Below are 21,836 nucleotides of genomic sequence, written 5' to 3' on the forward strand. Positions count from 1 at the left end.
ATAGTGGATCAGTGCACATGATGGTAGTCTACTGTACGGCATGTTCACTAATAATGTTGTGTAAGACAAGAGCTGACATCATTGTCACGTTGCAGCAACAAGTCACAATCAGGCCCTTGGCATTTTAGAACTAAAAGACATAGACTTCCTCCTCCAGACATTCAACTACGGTAGCTCTCACCTTTCTCCCAGCACTGCCTGTTAGTTCAGTATATCGTCACTCAAGGAGGGGTTTACTTCTCTTATTTCAGGTAGGAGAACCGAAACCTACTCACTCCCCTAGCAGACACCTTGACGGGAGTAGCAGCTCTCACCTAATTCAAGGTAATCTATATGAGCTTTTTATACTGTGAAACAGCATGTGAAGAATGTCCTGGTACAGAATTATATATAGATTAACTGCTTGTCCATTTTTTGTTTTGTTTTTGTTGATGTAGTGTTGCATACATGTCTAGTATTTGTGTTAGTGTTCGAGAAATCACCAAACTAGAAAGTGTATAGGTTGGATATAGAGGATCATATAACATAGTCGTAACAATTAGTCTATTGAATTATGTCTGTATTCTTACTCAGACACATAAAAATAGTCAGATATACGGTATCTCACAAAAGTCAGTACACCCCTCACATTTCTGCAAATATTTTATTATATCTTTTCATGAGACAACACTGAATATATGACACTTTGATACAATGTAAAGTAGTCAGTGTACAGGTTGTATAACAGTGTAAATTTGGTGCGCTCTCTAAATAACTCAACACACAGCCATTAATGTCTAAACTGCTGGCAACAAAAGTGAGTACACCCCTAAGTGAAAATGGCTAAATTATGCCCAATTAGCTATTATTTTCAAGCACTGCCTAAACTCTCTTGGGCTTGGAGATCACTACAGCTTCACAGATTATCACTGGAATCCTCTTCCACTCCTCAATGACGACATCATGGAGCTGGAGGATGTTAGAGACCTTGCGCTCCTCCACCTTATATTTGAGGATCGTCCCACAGAAGCTCAATAGGGTTTAGGTCTGGATACATACTGGGTCATTCCAGCGCCTTTACCCTTACTTTCTTTAGCAAGGCAGTGGTCATCTTGGACGTGTGTTTGGGCTAATTATGTTGGAATACTGCCCTGCGGCCCAGGTTCTGAAAGGAAAGGATCATGTTCTGCTTTATTAGGTCACAGTACATGTTAGCATTCATGATTCCCTCAATGAACTGTAGTTCCCCATAGCCGACAGCACTAATCCAGCCCCAAACCATGACACTCCCAAAACCTGTTGGCAAGATACACTTGTCTTTGTACTCTGCACCTGGTTGCTGCCACACACGCTTGACACCATCGGAAATAAATACGTTTATCTTGGTCTCATCAGACCACAGGACATGGCACCAGTAATCCATGTCCTTACTTGCCATTAGCAAACTGTTTGCAATCTTTTTTGTGCATCATCTTTATAAGAGCCTTCCTTTTGCTACGACAGCCATGCAGACCAATTTGATGCAGTGTGTAGCCTATTGTCTGACCCCCACCACCCCTTTAACCTCTGCAGAAATGCTGGCAGCACTCATACGTCTATTTTGAAAAGGTGTTGGCAATTTTCTTATAGCCAAGGCCATCTTTACGTAGAGCAATAATTCTTTTTTTCAGATCCTCAAAGAATTCTTTTCCATGAAGAGCCATGTTGAACTTCCAGTGACCAGTGTGAGAGAGTGTTTGATCGATAACACCAAATTTAACACACCTGCTCCCTATTCATACCTGAGACCTTGTAACACCAATGAGTCACATGACACAAAGACTAATTGGGCACAATTTGGACATTTGCACTTAGGGGTGTACTCACTTTTGTTGCCAGCAGACATTAATGGCATTGTGTTGAGTTATTTAGAGGGCACAGAAAATTTACACTCTTATACAAGCTGCATACTGACTACTTTACATTGTATCAAAATGTCAAAAATTCATGAAAAGATATAACATTTTTACAAAAATGTGAGGGATGTACTCACCAATTTTCTGAGATACTGTATAAAACTCACAATTTATTAGATATACATTAAAAAAAAAAAAAGCTGAAGTCTCATACATCACACACAAAATCCGCCATGTGAAACAATAAAATATAGCAAGCTAGAAAGGTAATGAAAACTTGCCCTATGTGGCCCAATTCTTTCCCCTTGGGAAATAGCTATTACTATTTATGCATTCATAGGGGACTGTTGCTAATAGATCAAACCTGTAGCACAAATTGTAATTATGTTGTGTTATGTAAAAACAGATGTATTATGTATGTAAATGAGGGGGCTTTGGTGCACCCTTGACATGGCCTATTGCTTGGCGCACCGTTCCCCCCCTCAGTTACCATCTACTCCAATTCCTTTTGTGATGATTGACAGCTGCATGTATTAAATCCTCTCCTCTGCACACAGTGACATTGCAGGAGCTGAGATTGCACACAGTGCAGTGTTAAGCCTGCTTTACACCTTTCAATTTCGCATACGATATCGTATGCGATGTGACCCGCCCCCATCGTATGTGACGTTTTTTGACCATGCTGCACAATCGATTAAAAGCTGTCACACGTACTTACCCTTCCATATGACCTCGCTGTGGGCGGCGAACATCCACTTCCTGGAGTGGGAGGGACGTTCGGCGTCACAGCAACGTCACGCGGCAGCCGGACAATAGAAGCAGAGGGGCGGAGATGAGCGGGACGTAAACATCCCGTTCACCTCCTTCCTTCTGCATTGTCGGCGGGAGCCGCGGATGGAGGTAAGCTGTCGTTCAATGTTCCCGGGGTGTCACACACTGCGATGTGTGCTGCCTCGGGAACATTGCACAACCGCAAGTTCAATTTTTGAGAAATGAACGACGTGCATGCGATGAACAGATTTTCGTTCAATCGCAATTGCACGGAGGTTTTACAAGCTACAATCATACTTACAATGCCGGATGTGCGTCACTTACGATGTGATCCCGCCGACACATCGTAAGATTTATTGTAGCGTGTAAAGCGCCCTTTAGTTTGTGGGTGCCTTCTGATCTCTCCTCTCTTGTCTTAAGTACCTTTTCACACACTGGATTGCACAGCATTAGGTAGGTTGATCGTGGCAGGATAGGAAACTGCATTCTGACACCTTGTGCGCTCAGATGAGGTTGGGTTTTTTATTTTTTGCATTTTTTCCAACATTTTTTATGTACAAACCAGATAATCCACATTTGGTAAATACTACTTACCATAATTTCCATACCCGAGGCTACTCTCGGACTGCAGCCATTTCCAAATATGACTCTTGTCTCGGCATTTAATATACAACTATAAAACAAACACCATACTGCGCAGCTTTCATTTCTTATAGTACCTTTGAAAAAGTAAAGCTATGCTTTATTGGACTGCTGTGAGCTACACAGATAGCTTTATTATTAAATAATATGCATCCACCCAATTACGGTATTTCTATGGAATATGGCAGTCCCACTCCATCACAGATTTTTCTAGTTCAAAACTTTTCATTAAACTTTATGGTCAATTCAGTATAAAATAAATTAAAAATTATTATGATTTATTATTATAGTGCCATTTATTCCATTGTGCTTTACATGTGAAAAGGGTATACAAAATAGGGACAAGTACAATAATCATTAACAATATAAGGCACACACAGGTACAGGAGAACGGAGGTCCCTGCCCGCGAGGGCTCACAGTCTACAAAGGATGGGTGAGGATACAGTAGGTGAGGGTAGAGCGGGTCATGCAACACTGGTGGACTGAGGATTACTGTAGGTTGTAGGCTTGTCGGAAGAGCTGGGTCTTCAGATTCCATATAAATAAATGTGAATTGGTCACAATGTGTAAATACATATTTAGACCTGGCTTCAGACAGCCATAACATGGACACAGTTTAGCATGTGAATTATTGATGCAATAGTCACTAAGAGGCTCCGTTTCACTGAAACAAACAGATCACTATAAAACTCTCTAATGGTCTAAGTTTGATTTAGTAGAACCAGGTTGGGTCATTACTCCTGCCATATAATGTTAAAAAGGGCCTTCAATTGGATTTTTTTCATTTTTTATTTTAACTAAGTATCTTCTCCAATTGTCGCTGCTCCACTGATTTTCGAACAGTTTTCTTTTTATTCTGTGCTCCTCTTTTCCAAAGTTATGCCCCCTTGTAAATATAAATGCAAATTTTCCCTTCAACCAACTTCTCTGTGGGTGTTGGCATTTTCTCTTCTGATTCTAACTAATAAAAACTTGGGCGTGCCCACATAGAAGTGGTGGTTGAAGGAATATCTGGACCTTTGTTACCTGGGGGCATTACTTTAGAACAGAGGGACACAGTAGAATAAGAAAAACTGTGTCCAGAAATAGTTGAGCAGCAACAATTGGAGGAGGTTCTCAATTTAAATGTAAAAAAATCCAATGAGTGGTCCTCTTTAACATTTTTTGATTGCAATAGGTGGATCCAACATGGTTCTGCTAAACAAAACTTAGACCATCAGAGGGTTTTATAGTGATCTTGGACTGTTTAATTGGAATGGAGGCTCTCAGTTCCACTGAAACTAAGTAGTCCAATGAAAGGTCCACTTTGACATTTTATAACTGCAGAAGCTGAATCTAACTAACATGGTTCTAATAAGCCAACTGTAGACCAACAGAGGGTTTTATAGTGATCTCATTTTGTTTCATTGGAATAGAGGCTCTCAGTTCCACTGAAACTTAGTTGGAGAAGGTAAATAAAAAACATAATCCAGTTAAAGATCTTCTTTAAAATTCATTCCATCTGTCTGAGATTGGGCCTTATGTTTTCTTGAATCTCGATTGAGATGGCAAGATCTTGACTTACAATGACAAAGGGCAAGTCTGATAGGTCCTGATTCCTGAACACTTTTACTTCAAGTGTTACAAGGAAACTCGATCGCACTTTTGTAATGATTATGGCTAATGATGAGTTAATGGAGCAAATATTTCACATATTTCGCTTATTCATCATAATGTTAATACTTAAGTATTTCAGAATCTACAGGTTCTTTGTCATTATCAAACATGGTAGACTGACATGTGAAAATAAGTCGGGTTATATGGTATGTTAAAAACAAACAGTTTACTGATGTTCTGTTGTCAATAGTTGCTTACAAGAAAACTTATGCAAAAATTTCAAGCAAATGTGGAAAAATGCTGCAAATTAAGAATGTCTTCAAACATAGAAATGTTAGTTTATTTTTATCAATAGACAAAATGCAAATTGAAGGAACAAAAGAGAAATGTAAATCAAATCAATATTTGTGTGATCATCCTTTGCCTTTAAAACATCAACAAAGCATTAATTCTTCAAGGTAGACTTGCACTCAGTTTTTGAAGGAACTCTGCAGGAAGGTCGTTGTAAACATCTTGGAGATCTAACCACAGATCTTCTGTGGATGTAGGCTGGCTGGCACATATAATAATAATAATTTATTCATTTATATAGCGCTATTAATTCCACAGCGCTTTACATACATCAGCAGTACTGTCCCCACTGGGGCTCACAATCTAAGGTCCCTATCAGTATATTTTTGAATTGTGGGAGGAAACCGGAGTACCCGGAGGAAACCCACGCAAGCACAGGGAGAACATACAAACTCCTTGCAGATTTTGGTCCTTGGTGGGATTTGAACCGAGGACCCCAGCGCTGCAAGACTGCACTGCTAACCACTGAGCCATCGTGCTGCCCGTATATCCTTTTGGCTCTTCATGTAATCCCAGACAGACTCAATGATATTGATATCAAGACTCTGTGATGTCATATCATTACTTCCAGAACGCCTTCTTAGTCTTTACACTGAAGAAATTACAGCCAATGTCATTAACAACTAAGTTTTCCGACCAGGCACTGCATCTACAGTCCTCAATGTTGCTATTTCTTGGTGTCTGCAATGCTGAAAAATACGGATCCATCTTATCCATCATCAAATACCATCATAGAGCCAGCTGATTCGCTCCAAATGTATTCTACAGCAGGATAACAACCCAAAACATACACCCCTGTCATTAGAGATTGCCCACAACTCTAACAGCTTGCTGACAAGGTAAAGTGTGCACAGGAAGAAGTTAATCTGGGGAGTGGGCGGGTTATACACAGCTCAGTATTAAAGAAGTGGCTCACCCATATTTATTATTGGCCGCAACCATTTACATTGAGAAACAAGGTTTCTCTCAAATACCTTGTGTTTCCAATAGTGCCTGTGAGCAGCGCTATTGCAGACCACTCTTCGCCTCACCCCTGGGCTCCATGACGTTGTGGATCCGGTGATGTCATGTCAACTTTTTTTACCTGACATCACTGTGGCTGGCCCCAGTCTCTGTAAGTCCCTGGGCTGTGGGCGGAGTTTCACCGCTCATCACAGCCCAGCATCCTTCCTGCTTGCATGCTCTGCAGTGAAGGAGGAGGGAGCAGCGAGATGCTGGGCTGTGATGAGCGGGGAAACACCGCCCACAGGCCAGTGACTCACAGAGACTGAGGTTGGCTGTGGTGATATGAGGAGAGCAGGAAGTTGATGTGACATCACCAGATCCCCGAGGTCACGGAGCCCGGGGATCAGGTGATGGGGAAGGGCAGACTGCAATAGCATCGCTCACAGGCACTATTGGCAACACAAGGTATTTCAAAGAAACCTTGTTTCTCAACATAATATCGTTGTGGCCAAAAATGAATATGGGTGAACCACCCCTTTAATATCAATCATAGCACTGTTACATCTATATCTACACTAATTTTATCAATATGGCACCAAACAGTCATATAAGTGACACCGTTGGATTCAGGCTCTCAGCCTGCTGACAGATTCCCTTGACCCATCCAGCAAATCAGTGAATGGGAATATTTTATGTGGTTCTCACTGGCTAAGCTTAACTTTTGCATTGACTCCATGAGACTTAAGGCTGCTTTACACGCTGCGATATTGGTACCGATATCGCTAGCCTGGGTACCCGCCCCCACCTGTTGTGCGACACGGGCAAATAGCTGCCCGTGCCGCACAACATCGCCCAGACCCGTCACACTACTTACCTTCCCTGCGACGTCGCTGTGACCTGCGAACCGCCTCCTTTCTAAGGGGGCGGTTCGTTCAGCGTCACAGCGACGTCACAGCTGCGTCACTGAACCGCCGTCCAATAGAAGCGGAGGGGCAGAGATGAGCGGGACGTAACATCCCGCCCACCTCCTTCCTTCTGCATAGCGGCCAGGAGGCAGGTAAGGAGAGGTTCCTCGTTCCTGTGGTGTCACACGGAGCGATGTGTGCTGCCGCAGGAACGAGGAACAACTTCGTTACTGCTGCAGTAACGATTTTTGAGAATGGACCCCCATGTCACCGATGAGCGATTTTGCACGTTTTTGTGACGATGCAAAATCGCTCATAGGTGTCACACGCAATGGCATTGCTAATGCGGCCGGATGTGCGTCACCAATTCCGTGACCCCAACGAGTTCGCATTAGCGAATATGTTGGCGCTATAGAAATAAAGATTATTATTATCATTAGCGATGTCGTAGCGTGTAAAGCCCCCTTTAGACTATGCTCCTGTTGCACCTAGTCCCTGCACAATGTTTCAGGAGTGTAGTCCACTTTCAACTTATGACGATAACAAAAGCAATTAACCTTACATTTAGACCTCACTCCCACTTATGAATAAAGTATTGATCCCATTCTTATCCAGAAAAGTTGGACAAGTAAAATTCATTTGGTAATCCACATGTAATATGAGTGCTATGGGAGTCTGCTATTTTTTTTTCTTGCCCAGCATTCGTATATCATTCAAATGCCATTTTTTTTCTCAAACTGTTATTCCACAATCATTTACAGGACCATTTACATGCTACAGAATGGTAATGAATCTGTGAAAAATGGACGCCACTAGGACGGCTCATTCTCGCATCCATTGACTTGCATCCATTTCTCATCCCATATACGCTGCCATACAAAGCATTCTGCAATTTGTATTTTTCAATAGCCTGACTACAGCTGAGAAAAAATTTGCAGATGGACATTGCCTCATTGAATAATATTGGTGCTACTGTAATGCAATTCTTTATAGGATTGTACTCCTTTTTATACGCAAGTGGGAGTGAGGCCTTCAAAGGAGAATCTGATAATCGCCATGTAACAAAAGATAAAAGAGAAGCCTACATGAGTTTACTCCTCATAAAGAAAAAAGACGTTTAACAGATCAAGTACTTCTGCCTTTGTGAGATGAGTTTTCCAGCCACATATATTAATATTAACCTTACCAATGTTTGTTTAGTGAGGTGTGTCCCCAAGCATACAATGACACAACTACGTCACACAAGAGCTGAAGTTCTACATGTCCTTCATCAAGGGATGGTAAATGTAGAGCAGACGTAATTAACGTAATAAAAACATCCTGCATCAGTGTATTATACAGAAACATGAATTGATCGCCTATGATTTGGAAGTGGTAATTTCCTGATAGTGGATCAGGATTTGTTTGAGAGTATTTTAGTTGTATTAAAGTTATCTTTAAATGGTTTGTCCCAAAAGACAACATCAGGAGCACACTGCTCCCAGTCCCCGGCATCCTGCATTTTTCGGGGCAGTACTCTTGTGAAGATTGACCATTCAGACTCTTGGCATAGTCACACCACTGGCCTGAACTGTGCACTCTCCCAGACTGCAAGCGCAGAGCAATTTGCCTTTGCAGCATGGCAGAAGTGCTAGGGGACTAAGGCTAGTGGGTCTAGTGATACAGCCAGCTTGGACCAGTGTAAGCAGCTTGTAAAGCACATATCTTGCAAGCTTGCATTCTTGGATAGGTTGGGACTGCAGGGTGGCTGGCAACCTAGGCTTCGAGCTATACACGACAGTATTAATTAAAAATCACTCCATTCTTCAGAACAGAGAAAATTTGTAAAAAAGGCAGAATTGCAAAGTTGCTTGTTTTAGCAGTTTTACACATTTACGAACCTTTGACAATACCTTTTTATACTTCCATGTGTGGATACATGGGTGTACCCAGGATCAAAATTAGGGGGGGGGCAAGCAATTGTCGTTCAGGTTGTAAAATATTAGAATGGAAAAGCTGAAGGTGCCCCCCAGAGAAAGCCTAACGTTCAATCTGCTCTCACTGAGGTGCCAGCTCACTTTATGTAGTGAAGGGAGCTGTCAAATTGTGTCAGATCCATATTGATCGACACATCACTCACGAGCACCAGCGATATTGGCCGAATAACAAATCATGCGAATAGCGAATAGTAATGATTACACTCGCTCATCAGTGATCACTATTATAGACCTATTGGAAAACATGGAATTTATGGTTAAATGTCTCTAGGCTGGGTTGCTTCAATTTCATTTCCTACAGAAATTACTTAACTTACCTTTTTGGAACCAGTTTCTTATATCCATTTAGGCAGCGTCAATGTCTTCTAAATGTAAATAAGAAGGCAAACTAATAAATTATAACTGGAATAAATTCGAACGATTAGTTGTTTTAAAGAAAAAGGTGCGTTCACATGCTGCTTATTTCTGCATTTATGCAGCGCAAGACCTGGAGCAGGACCTTAAACAGCACCATGTGACCGGGCAACGTCACCGGTCACATGGTACTTCCGGGTCCTAGAGCCCCCCCACAAACACATACTGTATACAGCCCCTCCATAGGGCTCACATGATAGGAGCCCTAGGGGGGGATGTATCTCATATAAGGCCCCCCATAGGGCTCCCATATTCAGCCCCCCATCATATACAACAGCTCCCCAGACCCCCAGACTGTCTGATTTAATATTTACAGTTTCTTTTACTTGTGGCAGCAGCTCAGCCTCCCAGCAGTCTCCCCAGCTTGTGACTGTGCCGGCTGATCTGCACTGCAGGACTCGACACAACGGGGCGCGGAGTTATGATGTCAATGTCATCACTCCAGTCCAGTCCCCGCTGTGCTGATTTGCAGTGCAGAGCGGCCGGCAGGCACTGAGGACGGGATTTTACAGCTCCTACTAGGAGCGGTTGCGGGAGCAGCGTTCAGCTTGCCCTGCGGCACTAGTGGGTGGCAGGTGCCGATGCACCATGCCGCCCTGTCCTCTCTTCACCACCCGCTCTGCCTGATGCACCCGCTACCTGACAGAGACAGGTCATAATAGGTGCGTGCCCCTGCTTCTTGGGGGTTAGAGGCAGCTGCCCCTCCCTGCCCCTCGCTGGGTATGCCCATGTGTGGATATACAGACTATTCACAGGGAAGGTTTGACACACTATAAATGCATAGTCGCTATAAACACAAAATTGTAAGAAACAAAAGGGAATTTTTAATACTGATCCATATAAAAAGTGTACAGTATGTGACGTTTTGATCGAAGAAATGCCCTTCACCACATCAATGCACGTCGCGCTCATCAGGCTCAGCTTTACCTACTCAATTATCAACATGATTCATATAACTGTATCTCTGCATCTTGCTAGTGCTGGTTACTACAGCGTATACCATCTAGCACTAGGTTTTGCACAGCCTACCTGACAATGTATGTTTGAGAAAGGTCTCCATCTGAAATGTCACGTGCTGTACAATTTTCTTATGGCCCACTCTTAAAAATCGACCTTTGCTTCATGCTCAGAGTGCCGGATTCTTTATTATATTGATTACGGAATGGGATCCTATGCGGGCACCTACCGCCACAAGGAGTGCCTTATTTCCTTTTCTCTTACAAAATTAGGAAATTTAAAGAAAAAAAATTCCTTCAATTTTTGTTTTAGAAGTGTTCCAGGCCTTTTACACTTAGACAGTTTGGGCATCAGGTAACAGTGATTGTTTCTAGTGATAATTTTTCAAGCATACATGTGGTGTATTGAAACAAAAAAACATCTCAATGCATATGATGGATTGGAAAGTAGAGCCCTCCACTGTGTGAAAAAAGTGGTCAGATATGGCTTCTTTCATCAGCATTTCTTTTTAGAAAGAGGAACATATATTTGTCAAAACTAGTGATGGGGGACGACTACAATGCTTGGGTGCTTGTTACAATTTGTAATGCTCCAGTGCTTGTCTCGAGTAACAAGCATAATGGAAGTCAATTAGAAACTCGAGCACTTTTCCGGCAGAACTACGCCCCCCCGGGAGGTCTGAGGTGGCCTGAAAATCACTGACGTGGATGGACACCCTGCTGAAATGGAATGGGAACATTATGGATAAGATCCCTGGACACATCTCTGCCTTCCTCGTTGTTGCAGGGACCAATGTTCTCAGAGTATTACGCCACTTTAATGGACTGAAAATAAAACATGCAAAACCGAATATAAAATGGATTTTAACCCCTTCACCCCTGAGCCCATTTTCACCTTCCTTGCCTTCTATTCTTTGCAACTTTGACCAGTGTCACTTTGACAGGTTATAACTCTAATGTAATTAAACAAGGCACTCCCGAACTTGAAAGTGATGCAAGTTTATTTAATGTGCATGAAAAAAACGTTTTCGGTCCACAGCGGACATTCTTTCAGTTGCACATTAGTGGAGTGGACCGGAGGCATGGGGCAGCCCCCATGCAGCGGCAGATACCACGCCTCACGCCATCCTATGCCTCCAGTCCTCTCCACTAATGTGCAACTGAAGAAGGTCCGTTGCGGACCGAAAACATTTTTTCATGTACATTAAATAAACTGGCATCACTTTCAAGTTCGGGAGTGCCTTGTTTAATTACATTGTACGGATTTGGAACCTGAAGAGCACCCCTATCTCTCTTGATATCCCTACAAGGAAGTGCCATTTCTTCTTTCTAAAGCTGGTGTCACACATAACGACAACGACGTCGCTGCTACGTCACCATATTCTGTGACGTAGCAGCGACCTCAACAGCGACGTCGCTGTGTGTGACACATAACAACGATCAGACCCCTGCTGTGAAATCGTTGCTCGCTCCTGAATGTTCCAGGTCATTTTTTGATCGCTGCTATCCCGCTGTGCCATGCTGATAAGCTGATAATCCTTGTGTTTGACACCGCAGCAGCGACGATCGCTACGCTACGTCTGAAACCACACAACGACCGTCGACGTCGCTATGATCGCTGCTCCGTCGCTGCTTTATATAACATGTTTGACAGCTTACTAACGATCATCTATGGTCGCTGCTACGTCACAGAATAATGTGACGTAGCAGCGACGTTGTTGTCGTTGTCGTTATTTGTGACACCAGCTTTAGGTTCTAACTCTAAAATGCTTCAAGGGATTCCAGTGATTCTGAACTGTTTTTTTTCGTAACATACAGTATTGTACTTTATGATAGTGGTAAATTTGCCCAGATATTTTTTCCGTTTGTTTGTGAAAATATCAGAAATTTGACAAAAATTTGGAACATTTAGCAACTTTCAAATTTTGACTTTTTCTGCCCTTAAGTCTGAGAGTTATGTCACCCAAAATAGTTAATAGGTAACATTTCCCACATGTCTACTTAACATCAGCGCAATTTTTGAAACAAAGTTTTTTGTTCAGAAGTTAGAAGGATCAAAGTTTATCTGGAATCATTAGCGGACACAATGTCACGTTTGGAGAGTCCCTGTTGTGCCTAAACAGTAGAGCTCCCCCACAAGTGACCCAACGATCCAACAAGTTTTATTGAGACAGGGAGCATAGAACATCCAATATTGATATTGTTCTTTAGAGACCACAATGAGTCCTCAAAGTTCCGGGGGTGCCACCCGGCAATCCAATGCCACAAAACACATTGAAGTAATCCTTGGAAGAAGTCAATGGATCCAACAGATGAGGGGCACAACCCAATCCAACGTGACAGCTTCCATAAATTATCGAATATTCTCAGTGAGAGGAACAAAATTATAATCTTGTGATACCTTTAATGGCTAACTAAAATAAAATAAAGTGTTGTTACAAAGCAAGCTTTCGAGACATCTCAGGTCCCTTCATCAGGCATGGTATGACAAAATATCTGAAGAAACACAAATATATGCACAAACAGAGCTGAGGGATGGCATAATAAAAGACATTAAAATAGACAAACACTGAGCTTAGAAAGTGAATCCTTAATTAGCTTTGATTAGTGGTGTGAGAGTTTTATTGTCCCAATATCCATGTAGGATCAGAGGTCTGGTGAGTCTCTGGAATGACTCCTCATTACAAAATACAAAATCTGAGGAGTCATTCCAGAGACTCACCAGACCTCTGATCCTACATGGATATTGGGACAATAAAACTCTCACACCACTAATCAAAGCTAATTAAGGATTCACTTTCTAAGCGCAGTGTTTGTTTATTTAAATGTCTTTTATTATGCCATCCCTCTGCTCTGTTTGTGCATATATTTGTGTTTCGTCAGATATTTTGTCATACCATGCCAGATGAAGGGACCTGAGATGTCTCGAAAGCTTGCTTTGTAACATCACTTTATTTTATTTTACTTAGCCATTTAAAGGTATCACAAGATTATAATTTTGTTCCTCTCACTGAGAACGTTCAATAATTTTTCAACTGGCTAACACGGTACCAAAACCTTTTCACTTGTAGCTTCCATAAATACACACACGGATGCCAGGGTCTTGCCTCAGCGAAGATCCCAGCTGCTTGAACCCCAGCACATACTCAACTCAACTTTTTGCTTTTTTATATTATATATAGTGTAGGGACCTACAAGCATGAGGTTCCCGTGACGAGGGTTGTGGGCTTACGTCTTATGGCCATAACGCTAACAAAAAACCTCAAAACCTTTTTTGTACAGGATACAGCCAGGCCCCTTGTTGTTAGGCCTTGCTATCAGAGTTTCTGTCCCTACGTAGCGCGCAGTGGGGGTACGGCTTGGCAGCCCGCCTGATCTAATAGTATGGGCGTCACCTAATAGGCTGCGGGTTTGTGACTGTGCGTCTGCTAGTGTGAACAGTGCTCTATGCAAGTCACCAGTGTGCAGTTTTACCATCCAGCCATCACCTCCTCCATATTTGGAAGTGAGTGTGAATGGCTCCACCTGCACCTGTGTTGCCTCCACCTAGTGGGGGTTTAGCTGTATCCTGCTGGAGTAGCAGTAGTCTTTTGGCCTGAGCAATATACAGCTGCAATTCCATCTTGCTGTAAGTAATGATATTTTCCTTTTTGCTTTTTTATATTATATATAGTGTAGGGACCTACAAGCATGAGGTTCCCGTGACGAGGGTTGTGGGCTTACGTCTTATGGCCATAACGCTAACAAAAAACCTCAAAACCTTTTTTGTACAGGATACAGCCAGGCCCCTTGTTGTTAGGCCTTGCTATCAGAGTTTCTGTCCCTACGTAGCGCGCAGTGGGGGTACGGCTTGGCAGCCCGCCTGATCTAATAGTATGGGCGTCACCTAATAGGCTGCGGGTTTGTGACTGTGCGTCTGCTAGTGTGAACAGTGCTCTATGCAAGTCACCAGTGTGCAGTTTTACCATCCAGCCATCACCTCCTCCATATTTGGAAGTGAGTGTGAATGGCTCCACCTGCACCTGTGTTGCCTCCACCTAGTGGGGGTTTAGCTGTATCCTGCTGGAGTAGCAGTAGTCTTTTGGCCTGAGCAATATACAGCTGCAATTCCATCTTGCTGTAAGTAATGATATTTTCCTTTTTGCTTTTTTATATTATATATAGTGTAGGGACCTACAAGCATGAGGTTCCCGTGACGAGGGTTGTGGGCTTACGTCTTATGGCCATAACGCTAACAAAAAACCTCAAAACCTTTTTTGTACAGGATACAGCCAGGCCCCTTGTTGTTAGGCCTTGCTATCAGAGTTTCTGTCCCTACGTAGCGCGCAGTGGGGGTACGGCTTGGCAGCCCGCCTGATCTAATAGTATGGGCGTCACCTAATAGGCTGCGGGTTTGTGACTGTGCGTCTGCTAGTGTGAACAGTGCTCTATGCAAGTCACCAGTGTGCAGTTTTACCATCCAGCCATCACCTCCTCCATATTTGGAAGTGAGTGTGAATGGCTCCACCTGCACCTGTGTTGCCTCCACCTAGTGGGGGTTTAGCTGTATCCTGCTGGAGTAGCAGTAGTCTTTTGGCCTGAGCAATATACAGCTGCAATTCCATCTTGCTGTAAGTAATGATATTTTCCTTTTTGCTTTTTTATATTATATATAGTGTAGGGACCTACAAGCATGAGGTTCCCGTGACGAGGGTTGTGGGCTTACGTCTTATGGCCATAACGCTAACAAAAAACCTCAAAACCTTTTTTGTACAGGATACAGCCAGGCCCCTTGTTGTTAGGCCTTGCTATCAGAGTTTCTGTCCCTACGTAGCGCGCAGTGGGGGTACGGCTTGGCAGCCCGCCTGATCTAATAGTATGGGCGTCACCTAATAGGCTGCGGGTTTGTGACTGTGCGTCTGCTAGTGTGAACAGTGCTCTATGCAAGTCACCAGTGTGCAGTTTTACCATCCAGCCATCACCTCCTCCATATTTGGAAGTGAGTGTGAATGGCTCCACCTGCACCTGTGTTGCCTCCACCTAGTGGGGGTTTAGCTGTATCCTGCTGGAGTAGCAGTAGTCTTTTGGCCTGAGCAATATACAGCTGCAATTCCATCTTGCTGTAAGTAATGATATTTTCCTTTTTGCTTTTTTATATTATATATAGTGTAGGGACCTACAAGCATGAGGTTCCCGTGACGAGGGTTGTGGGCTTACGTCTTATGGCCATAACGCTAACAAAAAACCTCAAAACCTTTTTTGTACAGGATACAGCCAGGCCCCTTGTTGTTAGGCCTTGCTATCAGAGTTTCTGTCCCTACGTAGCGCGCAGTGGGGGTACGGCTTGGCAGCCCGCCTGATCTAATAGTATGGGCGTCACCTAATAGGCTGCGGGTTTGTGACTGTGCGTCTACTAGTGTGAACAGTGCTCTATGCAAGTCACCAGTGTGCAGTTTTACCATCCAGCCATCACCTCCTCCATATTTGGAAGTGAGTGTGAATGGCTCCACCTGCACCTGTGTTGCCTCCACCTAGTGGGGGTTTAGCTGTATCCTGCTGGAGTAGCAGTAGTCTTTTGGCCTGAGCAATATACAGCTGCAATTCCATCTTGCTGTAAGTAATGATATTTTCCTTTTTGCTTTTTTATATTATATATAGTGTAGGGACCTACAAGCATGAGGTTCCCGTGACGAGGGTTGTGGGCTTACGTCTTATGGCCATAACGCTAACAAAAAACCTCAAAACCTTTTTTGTACAGGATACAGCCAGGCCCCTTGTTGTTAGGCCTTGCTATCAGAGTTTCTGTCCCTACGTAGCGCGCAGTGGGGGTACGGCTTGGCAGCCCGCCTGATCTAATAGTATGGGCGTCACCTAATAGGCTGCGGGTTTGTGACTGTGCGTCTGCTAGTGTGAACAGTGCTCTATGCAAGTCACCAGTGTGCAGTTTTACCATCCAGCCATCACCTCCTCCATATTTGGAAGTGAGTGTGAATGGCTCCACCTGCACCTGTGTTGCCTCCACCTAGTGGGGGTTTAGCTGTATCCTGCTGGAGTAGCAGTAGTCTTTTGGCCTGAGCAATATACAGCTGCAATTCCATCTTGCTGTAAGTAATGATATTTTCCTTTTTGCTTTTTTATATTATATATAGTGTAGGGACCTACAAGCATGAGGTTCCCGTGACGAGGGTTGTGGGCTTACGTCTTATGGCCATAACGCTAACAAAAAACCTCAAAACCTTTTTTGTACAGGATACAGCCAGGCCCCTTGTTGTTAGGCCTTGCTATCAGAGTTTCTGTCCCTACGTAGCGCGCAGTGGGGGTACGGCTTGGCAGCCCGCCTGATCTAATAGTATGGGCGTCACCTAATAGGCTGCGGGTTTGTGACTGTGCGTCTGCTAGTGTGAACAGTGCTCTATGCAAGTCACCAGTGTGCAGTTTTACCATCCAGCCATCACCTCCTCCATATTTGGAAGTGAGTGTGAATGGCTCCACCTGCACCTGTGTTGCCTCCACCTAGTGGGGGTTTAGCTGTATCCTGCTGGAGTAGCAGTAGTCTTTTGGCCTGAGCAATATACAGCTGCAATTCCATCTTGCTGTAAGTAATGATATTTTCCTTTTTGCTTTTTTATATTATATATAGTGTAGGGACCTACAAGCATGAGGTTCCCGTGACGAGGGTTGTGGGCTTACGTCTTATGGCCATAACGCTAACAAAAAACCTCAAAACCTTTTTTGTACAGGATACAGCCAGGCCCCTTGTTGTTAGGCCTTGCTATCAGAGTTTCTGTCCCTACGTAGCGCGCAGTGGGGGTACGGCTTGGCAGCCCGCCTGATCTAATAGTATGGGCGTCACCTAATAGGCTGCGGGTTTGTGACTGTGCGTCTGCTAGTGTGAACAGTGCTCTATGCAAGTCACCAGTGTGCAGTTTTACCATCCAGCCATCACCTCCTCCATATTTGGAAGTGAGTGTGAATGGCTCCACCTGCACCTGTGTTGCCTCCACCTAGTGGGGGTTTAGCTGTATCCTGCTGGAGTAGCAGTAGTCTTTTGGCCTGAGCAATATACAGCTGCAATTCCATCTTGCTGTAAGTAATGATATTTTCCTTTTTGCTTTTTTATATTATATATAGTGTAGGGACCTACAAGCATGAGGTTCCCGTGACGAGGGTTGTGGGCTTACGTCTTATGGCCATAACGCTAACAAAAAACCTCAAAACCTTTTTTGTACAGGATACAGCCAGGCCCCTTGTTGTTAGGCCTTGCTATCAGAGTTTCTGTCCCTACGTAGCGCGCAGTGGGGGTACGGCTTGGCAGCCCGCCTGATCTAATAGTATGGGCGTCACCTAATAGGCTGCGGGTTTGTGACTGTGCGTCTGCTAGTGTGAACAGTGCTCTATGCAAGTCACCAGTGTGCAGTTTTACCATCCAGCCATCACCTCCTCCATATTTGGAAGTGAGTGTGAATGGCTCCACCTGCACCTGTGTTGCCTCCACCTAGTGGGGGTTTAGCTGTATCCTGCTGGAGTAGCAGTAGTCTTTTGGCCTGAGCAATATACAGCTGCAATTCCATCTTGCTGTAAGTAATGATATTTTCCTTTTTGCTTTTTTATATTATATATAGTGTAGGGACCTACAAGCATGAGGTTCCCGTGACGAGGGTTGTGGGCTTACGTCTTATGGCCATAACGCTAACAAAAAACCTCAAAACCTTTTTTGTACAGGATACAGCCAGGCCCCTTGTTGTTAGGCCTTGCTATCAGAGTTTCTGTCCCTACGTAGCGCGCAGTGGGGGTACGGCTTGGCAGCCCGCCTGATCTAATAGTATGGGCGTCACCTAATAGGCTGCGGGTTTGTGACTGTGCGTCTACTAGTGTGAACAGTGCTCTATGCAAGTCACCAGTGTGCAGTTTTACCATCCAGCCATCACCTCCTCCATATTTGGAAGTGAGTGTGAATGGCTCCACCTGCACCTGTGTTGCCTCCACCTAGTGGGGGTTTAGCTGTATCCTGCTGGAGTAGCAGTAGTCTTTTGGCCTGAGCAATATACAGCTGCAATTCCATCTTGCTGTAAGTAATGATATTTTCCTTTTTGCTTTTTTATATTATATATAGTGTAGGGACCTACAAGCATGAGGTTCCCGTGACGAGGGTTGTGGGCTTACGTCTTATGGCCATAACGCTAACAAAAAACCTCAAAACCTTTTTTGTACAGGATACAGCCAGGCCCCTTGTTGTTAGGCCTTGCTATCAGAGTTTCTGTCCCTACGTAGCGCGCAGTGGGGGTACGGCTTGGCAGCCCGCCTGATCTAATAGTATGGGCGTCACCTAATAGGCTGCGGGTTTGTGACTGTGCGTCTGCTAGTGTGAACAGTGCTCTATGCAAGTCACCAGTGTGCAGTTTTACCATCCAGCCATCACCTCCTCCATATTTGGAAGTGAGTGTGAATGGCTCCACCTGCACCTGTGTTGCCTCCACCTAGTGGGGGTTTAGCTGTATCCTGCTGGAGTAGCAGTAGTCTTTTGGCCTGAGCAATATACAGCTGCAATTCCATCTTGCTGTAAGTAATGATATTTTCCTTTTTGCTTTTTTATATTATATATAGTGTAGGGACCTACAAGCATGAGGTTCCCGTGACGAGGGTTGTGGGCTTACGTCTTATGGCCATAACGCTAACAAAAAACCTCAAAACCTTTTTTGTACAGGATACAGCCAGGCCCCTTGTTGTTAGGCCTTGCTATCAGAGTTTCTGTCCCTACGTAGCGCGCAGTGGGGGTACGGCTTGGCAGCCCGCCTGATCTAATAGTATGGGCGTCACCTAATAGGCTGCGGGTTTGTGACTGTGCGTCTGCTAGTGTGAACAGTGCTCTATGCAAGTCACCAGTGTGCAGTTTTACCATCCAGCCATCACCTCCTCCATATTTGGAAGTGAGTGTGAATGGCTCCACCTGCACCTGTGTTGCCTCCACCTAGTGGGGGTTTAGCTGTATCCTGCTGGAGTAGCAGTAGTCTTTTGGCCTGAGCAATATACAGCTGCAATTCCATCTTGCTGTAAGTAATGATATTTTCCTTTTTGCTTTTTTATATTATATATAGTGTAGGGACCTACAAGCATGAGGTTCCCGTGACGAGGGTTGTGGGCTTACGTCTTATGGCCATAACGCTAACAAAAAACCTCAAAACCTTTTTTGTACAGGATACAGCCAGGCCCCTTGTTGTTAGGCCTTGCTATCAGAGTTTCTGTCCCTACGTAGCGCGCAGTGGGGGTACGGCTTGGCAGCCCGCCTGATCTAATAGTATGGGCGTCACCTAATAGGCTGCGGGTTTGTGACTGTGCGTCTGCTAGTGTGAACAGTGCTCTATGCAAGTCACCAGTGTGCAGTTTTACCATCCAGCCATCACCTCCTCCATATTTGGAAGTGAGTGTGAATGGCTCCACCTGCACCTGTGTTGCCTCCACCTAGTGGGGGTTTAGCTGTATCCTGCTGGAGTAGCAGTAGTCTTTTGGCCTGAGCAATATACAGCTGCAATTCCATCTTGCTGTAAGTAATGATATTTTCCTTTTTGCTTTTTTATATTATATATAGTGTAGGGACCTACAAGCATGAGGTTCCCGTGACGAGGGTTGTGGGCTTACGTCTTATGGCCATAACGCTAACAAAAAACCTCAAAACCTTTTTTGTACAGGATACAGCCAGGCCCCTTGTTGTTAGGCCTTGCTATCAGAGTTTCTGTCCCTACGTAGCGCGCAGTGGGGGTACGGCTTGGCAGCCCGCCTGATCTAATAGTATGGGCGTCACCTAATAGGCTGCGGGTTTGTGACTGTGCGTCTACTAGTGTGAACAGTGCTCTATGCAAGTCACCAGTGTGCAGTTTTACCATCCAGCCATCACCTCCTCCATATTTGGAAGTGAGTGTGAATGGCTCCACCTGCACCTGTGTTGCCTCCACCTAGTGGGGGTTTAGCTGTATCCTGCTGGAGTAGCAGTAGTCTTTTGGCCTGAGCAATATACAGCTGCAATTCCATCTTGCTGTAAGTAATGATATTTTCCTTTTTGCTTTTTTATATTATATATAGTGTAGGGACCTACAAGCATGAGGTTCCCGTGACGAGGGTTGTGGGCTTACGTCTTATGGCCATAACGCTAACAAAAAACCTCAAAACCTTTTTTGTACAGGATACAGCCAGGCCCCTTGTTGTTAGGCCTTGCTATCAGAGTTTCTGTCCCTACGTAGCGCGCAGTGGGGGTACGGCTTGGCAGCCCGCCTGATCTAATAGTATGGGCGTCACCTAATAGGCTGCGGGTTTGTGACTGTGCGTCTGCTAGTGTGAACAGTGCTCTATGCAAGTCACCAGTGTGCAGTTTTACCATCCAGCCATCACCTCCTCCATATTTGGAAGTGAGTGTGAATGGCTCCACCTGCACCTGTGTTGCCTCCACCTAGTGGGGGTTTAGCTGTATCCTGCTGGAGTAGCAGTAGTCTTTTGGCCTGAGCAATATACAGCTGCAATTCCATCTTGCTGTAAGTAATGATATTTTCCTTTTTGCTTTTTTATATTATATATAGTGTAGGGACCTACAAGCATGAGGTTCCCGTGACGAGGGTTGTGGGCTTACGTCTTATGGCCATAACGCTAACAAAAAACCTCAAAACCTTTTTTGTACAGGATACAGCCAGGCCCCTTGTTGTTAGGCCTTGCTATCAGAGTTTCTGTCCCTACGTAGCGCGCAGTGGGGGTACGGCTTGGCAGCCCGCCTGATCTAATAGTATGGGCGTCACCTAATAGGCTGCGGGTTTGTGACTGTGCGTCTGCTAGTGTGAACAGTGCTCTATGCAAGTCACCAGTGTGCAGTTTTACCATCCAGCCATCACCTCCTCCATATTTGGAAGTGAGTGTGAATGGCTCCACCTGCACCTGTGTTGCCTCCACCTAGTGGGGGTTTAGCTGTATCCTGCTGGAGTAGCAGTAGTCTTTTGGCCTGAGCAATATACAGCTGCAATTCCATCTTGCTGTAAGTAATGATATTTTCCTTTTTGCTTTTTTATATTATATATAGTGTAGGGACCTACAAGCATGAGGTTCCCGTGACGAGGGTTGTGGGCTTACGTCTTATGGCCATAACGCTAACAAAAAACCTCAAAACCTTTTTTGTACAGGATACAGCCAGGCCCCTTGTTGTTAGGCCTTGCTATCAGAGTTTCTGTCCCTACGTAGCGCGCAGTGGGGGTACGGCTTGGCAGCCCGCCTGATCTAATAGTATGGGCGTCACCTAATAGGCTGCGGGTTTGTGACTGTGCGTCTGCTAGTGTGAACAGTGCTCTATGCAAGTCACCAGTGTGCAGTTTTACCATCCAGCCATCACCTCCTCCATATTTGGAAGTGAGTGTGAATGGCTCCACCTGCACCTGTGTTGCCTCCACCTA

The 21,836-nt window shown here is 44.4% G+C and overlaps 1 protein-coding gene across 1 annotated transcript in view; it reads left to right on the forward strand.

Annotated features, from left to right (window-relative positions):
- Positions 1–282: 282 nt before the first annotated feature.
- Positions 283–21,836, forward strand: part of HSH2D (hematopoietic SH2 domain containing) — a 63,222-nt gene continuing 41,668 nt past the window's right edge. Inside the window, exon 1 of the mRNA XM_075337837.1 lies at positions 283–324. The gene's annotated coding sequence lies outside the window, so the exon portion shown is untranslated. The remainder of the gene's footprint in view (positions 325–21,836) is intronic.

This window comes from Anomaloglossus baeobatrachus, chromosome 1 (assembly GCF_048569485.1).
Source record: "Anomaloglossus baeobatrachus isolate aAnoBae1 chromosome 1, aAnoBae1.hap1, whole genome shotgun sequence".
Lineage (NCBI taxonomy): Eukaryota > Metazoa > Chordata > Amphibia > Anura > Aromobatidae > Anomaloglossus > Anomaloglossus baeobatrachus.